Source organism: Vigna angularis, chromosome 1 (genome assembly GCF_016808095.1).
Source record: "Vigna angularis cultivar LongXiaoDou No.4 chromosome 1, ASM1680809v1, whole genome shotgun sequence".
In the NCBI taxonomy this organism is placed as follows: Eukaryota; Viridiplantae; Streptophyta; class Magnoliopsida; order Fabales; family Fabaceae; genus Vigna; species Vigna angularis.
Window position 1 is genome coordinate 55,334,792 of NC_068970.1, and position 10,231 is coordinate 55,345,022.

Consider the following 10,231-nt stretch of genomic DNA (forward strand, 5'->3'; position numbering starts at 1 on the left):
CAGAAAGTTTGCACTTGCATTTCTAGACTGAATCCATGGCTGGGACACTTTCTCAGTAAAGACTTGAATCTTTCCCAGGCTTCACATAGTGGTTCCTCTACTCCTTGTACGAAAGTAGCAATGGCAGCCTTCACCTCTGTGCTCTTTGATGGTGGAAAGAAGCGTGCTAGAAATTTGTATTCCACATCCTCCCAGCTTGTAAGACTTTGATTAGGCTGCGATTGGAGCCAAGCCTTTGCTTTGCCATTCAAAGAAAATGGGAAGAGTCTCATGTACAATGCTTCTTCATCCTCCCCTTGTACACCCATAGTACCACATAGCTCATAGAAAGTGATCAAATGAGCATGGGGGTCTTCATTGTCCAGGCCAGAAAATTGGTTTGAACTGATGAGCTGGAGTAGAGCAGGCTTCATTTCTGCCAGCTTGTCACTCATAGTGGGCCTCACAATGCTTGAGAAATTCCTCGGGCTTGTGTAGGTTATTGAGTCCCCTATGGTTCTCCTTGGAGGTGGTCCTGCGCCAGCCATCCCGTTCACAGAAGAAGAATCAAAAGATTCTATTTCTTGATTGTTGAAAGAAGATGAAGATTGCGGGGCAGCTTGTTGACTTAGAGCTCGCTGTCTCCTGGTGTCACTATTGTTTCTACGAGCTGTTTTCTCGATCTCAGGATCCACAAGGAGTGGTTCAGATGACACAGTCCTCCTTGTACGGATGTTTCCCTGCATACACTAAAAAACAACCAAACTCGTGCCACAAGTGAGCCCAAAAAATATAAAGATAATAATTACAAAAAGATAGGAAATTATACACAAAAAGATAAAGTCTAAAACGGTTAAAAATCACACAAAAGTCTAGTTTTAACACGGGTCCCCGGCAGCGGCGCCAAAAACTTGTTGAGACTTCGGCAAGTGTACCAAATCGTTCAAGTAATAAACCGGTAAGACCGGATATCGTTTCCCAAGAGACTCGTGTCCTAAACAATCGTATAAAATCTAACTAATTTAGACTAAAGAATGATTCCATGTTTTTGGGATTTTCATGCAATTAAATTAAAGATAATGCAAGAATGATAAAAGTTGATCTTTGATAACTTAAACGCTAGAAATGCGAGTGATTAGAAATGGTATGAAATGGTATTATTGGGGATATGATCTCATCTACTTCACTTTTGTGCAACAATTCACTTTCTTTCCATTAATTAACCAAAGTCAATCAACTAAATTACTCCAACCCAATCCCTTGGTAGAAAGAGCCTAGACTTACTTATTAAATTCTAATTCCTTAGAAACTTTAACAAGTTCATCCGCTTTAAGAGTTGAGATTTAAGACAACCAAAGGTCCAAGTTCTATCCCTAGATACAATTTCCCTTAGGTATTTAATCCAATTCCAGATTTACACAACATTTCCCAATATCAAGCAAACCCTAGAATCATGCAATGGTGGAACACAACATCACAAGCTTTAAGAGAAGGAATTAAACACTAGAAATCAATGGAATAGACATATAATCAATCAATTCAACTGTAATTAGCACAAAAGATCTGTGATTACATCAATCCCCAACAATAATGAAACTAGCTCTCCATTGTCATGGAGAGCTTGATCTTACAAATTGATGAAATGGAAGAAGTGAGAAGACCCAAAGTGGAAGGAGAAGTGTTTCCACAGCTCCAAGATCGCCTCCAGCTACTCTAAGGTGTAGAAATCACGTCTGGGCTGCCAAAGATATCAAAGCCCTTCTAATTTGGGGTTAAATAAACCCAATCTGCCAAATCAGCAGCAGGCGCGCTTGAGACCGCGCTCCAGCGCGCGAAAACAGGAAAAAGGGCGCTCCAGCGCCCTTTTGTAGGGGGCGCTCCAGCTAGATCCAGTCCTGGTGCAGAGCCCGCTCCAGCGCCCATGGAAAAAGGGCGCTCCAGCTAACTTTTTCCAGATTCTGGTTCTTCATATTTTTGCTGTTTTTGCTGTTTTCTTGTTTTCTCTGGTTCCAGCACTCTTCATTTGATGCAGAGACTTCTTCCAACTAATTAACTTGTATAAATAAAGGGGTTAATGATCAATTTATCCAATTAAAGCATAAGATGAAACCACTTCTTAAACTAAATGAAAACTAGGATTTACAAGGTAAAAAGGATGATAAAGAGTTGATATTTTCTCTAATTCAATACTGAATTCATAGTAAAATATGCCACTATCACACCCCCAGTTTCCTCTATTTTAAATTGATTATTTCTTAAAATATCTGCTAGAATCAAGAAGTGGGTCATTGGAAGATATGCATTTTCCACCATCCATTTGATCACATTGTTCATCCTTTATAATTAATAAAGAGACCATTTTTAGGTGGGGTTCGTACAGTGGCATTGTTTAGGAGTGAACTAACTGTCGATGGATCAAAACAAAAGCGAAGAAAGACGTGAGATATTGGGTCCGGTTCATGAAGTGGTAGATGGGAATTTGAGTCATTTGGTTGAAGGGGTAGTTATTGATGCAGTAGATGGGAACAACTTGGGTGGCAGAGTTGGTATTAAACCCCTCACACCTGACGACGGTGCCTTCGCCGTCACCTTCATCGTTACCTTTGTCATCAAACCACACAGACTTGCCGCCGGTACCATCACAATCACCTTCGTCGTCACCCTCAACCCGTATAGAATCAGACCGAAAGGACACGGTTAAAATGTTTCAGAAAATGTCACGTTTTCATTAAAAAAAAAACCACGTATAAGGGCTTGTGAGTACCACGTCCCAAAAATTGTCCACGTCACCCTCACAGCTCATCAAAAAGTTAACCCAGTTAAGTTGATTTAACGGCAGGGGTCTAATTGAGTCAAATTTTCAATATAAAGGACCAAATTGGCAAAACTTAAAAGACGGGGATCAAACTGGGATTAAACTGGGAAAACCCCACATAAATAGAAACCTCCGAAGGGGTTTAACCTAGTTTTTTAGTAATAGTACTAAGATGGATAATGTAGGGTATGGTTATTGAATCAGTAGTGTTGGGCATTTGTTTTGGACTGAGAGCAATTTTTTTTGTCTAGAAGTTTTAACATGCTGTAGTAGGCTTGTTGTGATATTAACGTATTGATGTATGAGAGTGAGAAACCATTGAGAAGATAGTTTGGAGGATCGAACGAAAAGTTTTACCAGGAAATTTTAGTCATTTCTTCTGAGTTTTACTGTTACCTGTGTTTTTTTTTATATACCAGTGCACACATATTTTCTCTGCATTGTTTGGCATGTTTTACGTGATTCATCCTAGGTAAGTGTTTTCTAAGGATGCTATATACTCCTGCAGTAAAAGTTGCTTTTAGAGGCTTTAACTTGAAGTGTGCATCAACTTGAAGTTCTTGATTATTGAGAACAACACGCTCATTATGTCTACTATGAACTTTATGTATCAAAATCAACATTGTTAATGAACATCTTTCTTAGTTATATTTTAGTATTTTAATTTAGTATTGAACATCTTTCCTTTTAAATTTTATATATGAATAATTAGATGTATGAATTATATTAATATATTGAATAATGTAGTTTATTTTATATATAATATTCAGTTTTAATTCATATTATTTCATTGTCTGTGTGGTTATTAAAACTAATTTGATCATAATCTCATTTTATCACAATCAAAAACTAAAAAAAAATCTATACACAATTCCGGCGGTTTTCTCAAAACCCCTACAAATACCGGCGGTTTTACCGCAACCCCTGCATATACCGGTTGTTTTTCTAAAATCCCCGCTAATACCGGCGGTTTCCTCAAAAACTCCGTTAATACCGGCGGTTTTTCAAAATCCCCGCTAATACCGACGGTTTTTTGAAAAACCGTCGGTAATTATTTAGCGACGCAGCTTTTTCCAGAGATTTTCCGAACCGCGGGTAATGAATTTACCGGGGATTAAAACCGTCGAAAACGAAGAAAATAACCTCCGAAAAAATTATAAATTTTTGTAGTGTATAGTGGATGAAGAAGATAAATGTGAATGAAAAAAATAAATATAAATGAAGAAAGTGAACGTGAATAAAAGAGATAAGAGAAAAATGTGTATAAAGGAGATGGAGAAAATGTGGATAAAAGAAATATGTGTGGAGTTCGGGAGAATCTTCAACAAATATTTTAAGGATACCAAAATCTTTATATAAATATATAAATATTTTTTATTGTACCAAATATAGAAAATATATTAAAATTAATATAGAAAATCATACTCATCTTCTTCATTGGTACTCATTTTCTTCACTCATACTCATCTTTTTCACACACTTATCTCTTTCATCTATACATGTAATTATCTTTCACTCCTGTAACAAATCTTAGTATTATTAAGGTGAATTAAGATTACCCGTCTAATGAGATTTATATAAAAAGTGAGAGAAAAATTAAAAAAAGGCATTTTAAATTTGGAGCATTAGATTGAAAATAATTCACCATACGTATTCGTTGATATGGATCCACATAAATTCATAATATATAAATTAATCTCGACTTAATCAAACTATTTAAATAAATATAAATATTAAAATTAAATAAGATTATTATCAAGCTTCGTTAACTTTTTTTTAGTTTTAATATTTCTTTTAGTTAAGATAACCTAAGTCTACACTAACAAAATTATTCACTTGTTATAATTATATTTATGTTATTTAACTTTAAAAATATTAACATTTTTTGTTGCGGCAGAGTCAAATATTTTATTGGTGTCAAAAGTTATGGAGACTCTATTGTATTGACTAAACTTTCTCGATCAACTTTCAATATTAAGTCAACTCATTAGCGTTGCCAACGCTAATATAAATAATGTTAAAGTAATTTTACACTTTTTAACTTTCTTTAAAAAAAAAACCTTTTGAGCTATGATAATTAGTTAATAGCATTACAATTTGGTTAATGCTAATATATAAAAGTTAAATTTATATTTTATTGTAATGACGTTTTCTAATACAAATTACACATAATTTAAGCCGCAATATTATTTACATCTTTTAACATATGAAAACAAATACACAAGATAACAAGATAAGATAAATAAAAACTTGAGTACTCAATATAAAAAAATTAATAGACGCTGAACTTAATATCCAAGAAAGACCTTGAATCTTAAATTATGTTTGAATAATTTTTTAGTTATAAATATTTGAATCTTAAATATTTTATAAATTTTATTTCTTAGTTATCCTTTTAAGAAAAAAAAATGTTACGAAAAGTATGGTCCTCAATCAAGGTTTATTTGAGAGAAGAGTTGTGAAAGTGTGGCGCAACAAACAAAAAAGGTAAGTGTTCAGCTTGTTGAGCTAGCAGAGTGGTGAAGTGGGAGAAATAAGTGCTTATAGCAGAAGTTAATATCATCTTCCTGGATACAGCATGCACCTCTTTCTACTCATAAACGGCTAATTACAAAAGTGGCAAAGGCCATCATCACTCCTCGTATGCAAATTCATTAAAATACCAAATGAAACAATAGTTGAACATAAACAATTTTCCTCTCATGATTCTATGGGGGCACCTTTCGTTTCTCTTGCACTCTCCCTCTTCACCATCCACACGTCTCTTTGCATCACAAATAAATGAATCAAACAAAAACATTTTAAATAAATTACCAAAATTCCTACTCTTGCGTTCAGAAACCAAAACTTTTTTCAGCGACAGCACTTGGAGCACAGGATTAGAAAAACAATGAGAAAGACCATGGAAGAAAGCGCTATGGCCACACCAAGAACCACCTTGTTGGGTCCATGATGATGTCCCTTCTTGCGACTAACACTGGCACCTCCATCATCATAATCACCATCATAGTCTCCATCATCGCTGCTATCATCTGCAGAAGAACGCTTGGACGGTGGAGGAGACGCCGGCCTTCCGAACTTATCGCAAGGAGCGATGTCCAGCTTCAACTGGGAACGCAGAACCGAACGGTTGTAACACAAGTTCCCGTTGCCACCCACCTTGAACACTTGCAACCTGTCGATGAAAGTGGAGTTGAAAGGCAGAACCCCGCTAAGGAGGTTGTTTGCGAGGTTCAAGTGTTTGAGGTTACTCATTTGGGAAATGAAGTATGGGATGGTCCCATTGAGCTGGTTGGAACTGAGATCCAAGTGAACCAAACCGGGTATGGCGGACAAGGAGTCAGGAACAGAGCCCGAGAAGGAGTTGGAATCCAAGGAGAGGTTTTTCAGAGAAATGAGGTCCCCAATGGAAGAGGGTATCTCACCCTTGAGTTGATTAGAAGAAAGGATCAAAACTTGGAGGTTGTCCAACATGGTGACGGAGGAGGGTATGTTTCCGCGGAGGTTGTTGGAAGAAAGATCGATGTAGTTGAGGTTGGGAGAGTGGATGTGTTTAGGGAGAGAGCCAGCAAGGTTGGCGTGGGAAATGGTGAGGCTCTGGAGGTTGGAGATGTGGGAGAAGAGAACGTAGGGAGCGGATGCTTTGATGGTGAGGTTGGAGAGAGTGAGGTGGGTGAGGTTCCTGAGGTGTGAGAGGGAGACGGCGGAGATGTTGCGGAGGCTGTTGACGGAGGTGAGGGAGCGGAGCGTGGAGGAGAGTTGGAGAGGGAAGCGAGTGGGGGAGGGGGTGGAAGTGACGGGGCAGTTGAGGAGTTGGAGGGAGTGGAGGGTGGAGAGGGATTTGAGGGCTGCGAAGGAGAGAGAGAGGTGGGGAGAGGTGCAGTTGGAGAGTTGTAGGGTGGTGAGGTGGCGGAAGGGTGTGGAGGTGTCGCAGACTAAGGAGGGTTGAGAGCATGGATCTTCTGTGGTGGGGATGTTGAGGGATTGAAGAGCCTTTACTTGCTTTGGCTCAAGGGGTTCAGAAAGTGAGATGGTTATGGTGGGAAGGAGGTAGAGGAGAATGGTGAAGGTTTTTTTCATGGCTCAACGATGATGATGCACCAGCAGAAATCAATGAAGGAGAAGGTCCTCTTCTCTGTACAATCACATCATACATATATATTGGGATTCAGAATAGCGCCAAAGTTCACTCAATTTTAAACTTATATACAACAACACTATTGTATCATTTATTTTTAACTGTTAATTTTCATTCTTACCTGGGAGTGTTATTTTGGGGTCAGAACTTTTCGACTGAATTAGAACAGTGAGAGTGGGATCCAGCTTTTCCTTGGAGGTTCCACACTTAATTACATTTTTATTTCTTAGCTGCAGCTTTAATAACTCTCCCTTTAATCAATACTTTTATTGTATTCCGATATGATAACTACTCTTCATTATCATGTCAACAACGATGGTTTTCACTTTTCAGTAAGACAACAGAGAGCAGAACAATGGGGAAAAGAGAAGCACTAGGCGTTATCATTATTATATTTCTTCTCTTTTCTTCTGTTTCTTTATTTCTAGATTATTTTGTCAATTTAGTTTCCTTATTCTTACGTTTCATATTATACTTATGTTCTTTATTTCTTCCATCGAAAGAAAAAGCATGGTAATTATTTTAAGATATCCTTTGAAACTACGTCAATACTGTAAGACATCCTTTTATTTGACGTTTTTCTTATGCATCTTTTCTCTTGCAAAGTCTAACGAGTGGTGAAAAACTTTTGTCATAAATCTTTGGTTTGAGACTCAGCGCATACACTTTTTAATTTAAAAACCATTCATAATATGAATATGTAGTGGTGGAAATCTATTTACTAGCATTTAAGTATTAAAATTACACTTGGTTCAAACCAAAGAATCAAAATTATAAAAAAAAAAGATAAAAAAGAAAATTAGCAAGAGAAAATGCATATTTTTGAACCAAAATTTATCACGCTGAATTTGAATAAAACAACGTTGACAACAATAAACATCATGGAGTTAGAGACGAAGAGGTGGGAAAATTATTTATATTTTATTTATATATTTCAAATTGAAGTTCGTTAGAGGTCAAATAGATAAAGCAATAACCATTATAAGTTTGATTTAGTGGAAAAAGAAAAGAAAAGAGAGAATGTAGTAGATTTTAAAGGTAGATATTATGAGTAATACTTTCGTAATATTGAATGCTCTTAATGAAAATTTACCCTGGATTTTTATATAATAGAAGTTTAAGAAAAAAGAAGAAGAAGAAATTGGAGTTATAGAAGAATTAAAGAAGCATGTTCGGTAGAATTTTTTGTTCTTAAAGTCATATTACTATTTTTCTTTGTTTTTCATGAACTCATAAATGTTAGGATTTACTTGATTAATTGGGTTTTATTTTTATTGTATTTCTAGTTTAAGACTTAATAGTGGACCTCCTTTGAACATATTAAATGAAGGTCCAAAGTAGTGACATTCTTTGTCAAAGCAAACAAGGAGAGCGTACGAAGAAATAAGAAAAACATGATGAATCTTTGCAAAAGAAAGTAAGAAGACTACACAAGGAAGTAAGAGGCATGGAAAGTAAGACCAATTTTTTTGACTTTTCAACTTTTGTGATAAAATTAGAAACAGAAACTTGAATTGGTGATGAAATTGGAAACAATCCTTTATAATAATTTCAAATATAAAAGTGATATTTAAAAGCAAGAATGTTATGCATATTTTGACCTTTGCACATTATCCCTTTTATATAAGAAAGTTTTTTCCTTATTATATATATCACTATTGTTGAATGAATAAAATATTTTTGATAAATTTTCGGAACATTGTACTCTTCAGAGTGCAAATCTCTTTTAGTGTTATCTTAAAATCTTACAAATATAAATTATTATTCTATTTTATACTTATCTTGAATCTAACTCTAGTAACATGTTCTACATTGCTACTTATATATATATATATATATATATATATATATATATATATATATATATATATATCCTTTCTCTTTATTTTTGTATAATTCTCAGCTTACATTTTTTTTTCTTGTTCTTCATATGCCTCCATGTTCATTTTATGCTTGTATGTTGGTTTTATGTTGCTATATGTTCTTATTTTCTTGAATCCATGGCTCAAAAAATAAACGTGAACTCATTTTATGTTGTCCATGGGTTATTTTACCTTGAAGGATTTTGTAATATTTCTTTTAGGTTGTTATACTTTTAACATAAGATATATCTCCTTTCTCAGCTAATATATTGATGGAGCTTTATGGACTTTGATGATTCATATGAATTCTTTCAACCAGAGATGTCCAAGTTCTTTGATGGTGGTAATTATGTTATTTCCTGTTATTTCCATTGTCTAGGTGATCTTCTTAAGTTATTGTCAATGCAGTCTAGTTTTCATAATATTTATTTATAGACCTCAATTCATTTAATATGGTTTTAAATCTACTGAATATGTTTTGTATGCTTTTATTTTTTTTTCTATATTAAAAAATTCATATTATCCACTATGAAGGCTAAGTTTATTTTGTTTTATCTTAGTGAAACCTTTATATATTCTATTAAGTGCTTTCTATTTCTTTAGATTATTTGAAGACAAGAACCTTGTTATACTCTTTTTGTAACAATGCATAAATGAAAGTATTTTTGGCTTTAGAATTTTATTAGTATATTTGTTTCAACTCATATGTTTATTTGTTTTTAGGAAGAGTTTTATTCTCATTGTCACATGAGATATAATTTCCATTGTCCATTATTATGTTTATCATATGAATATGACAAGATTCAATGAAAAATTTCTTCTTGTGATCAAATTTTTCTCTTTTTAATAAATGAGGCTTGTCCTTCATTTTCGTTACATCGTAGAAAACAAATTTCATTATCTACAAGTATAATAGAAAAGTAAAGAACACTCATTCTTATATTAGATTACCTCAACTTTGGGCTATATCTGGTTTTTCTTCAAGAAACTCTTGAAAGGTTCCATTATACAAAATTATGATTACAAACAAGTACTATTTCCTATTACTTCTGACTTATATAAATACACCATATCATTTTTGAAAAACCTTTTTACTTTCTTCCAAAGATTAACACCACTAGGTATATTTTAAGATAAATTACAATTATGGTTAGTTATAACTATTTATTGTAATAACAAGTGTTTGAACAATTTTAGAAGGAAAGTTTAAATAGAGTATGCACTCTTTTCACATAACACTAGATTATGTTGTCTAGCGAACAAGCACAACAAACAATACATAAGATTTTATAGTAATTCACCAAAACTCAGGTTATATCTTGTTCTTCTTTAAGCAAACATCAAAGAGATTCCACTAAGCAACCAAATTATTACAAATGAGTACATTAACCACTTTTGATCATATTATCTTTAGCCCATGAAATTAAGTCTTCTAAA

At 34.3% G+C, this 10,231-nt stretch overlaps 1 pseudogene; it reads right to left on the bottom strand.

The window, feature by feature from the left end:
* Nucleotides 1–5,314: 5,314 nt before the first annotated feature.
* LOC108338236 (receptor-like protein 51) lies at nt 5,315–6,966 on the bottom strand (annotated as a pseudogene).
* Between the last annotated feature and the right edge of the window lie 3,265 nt (nt 6,967–10,231).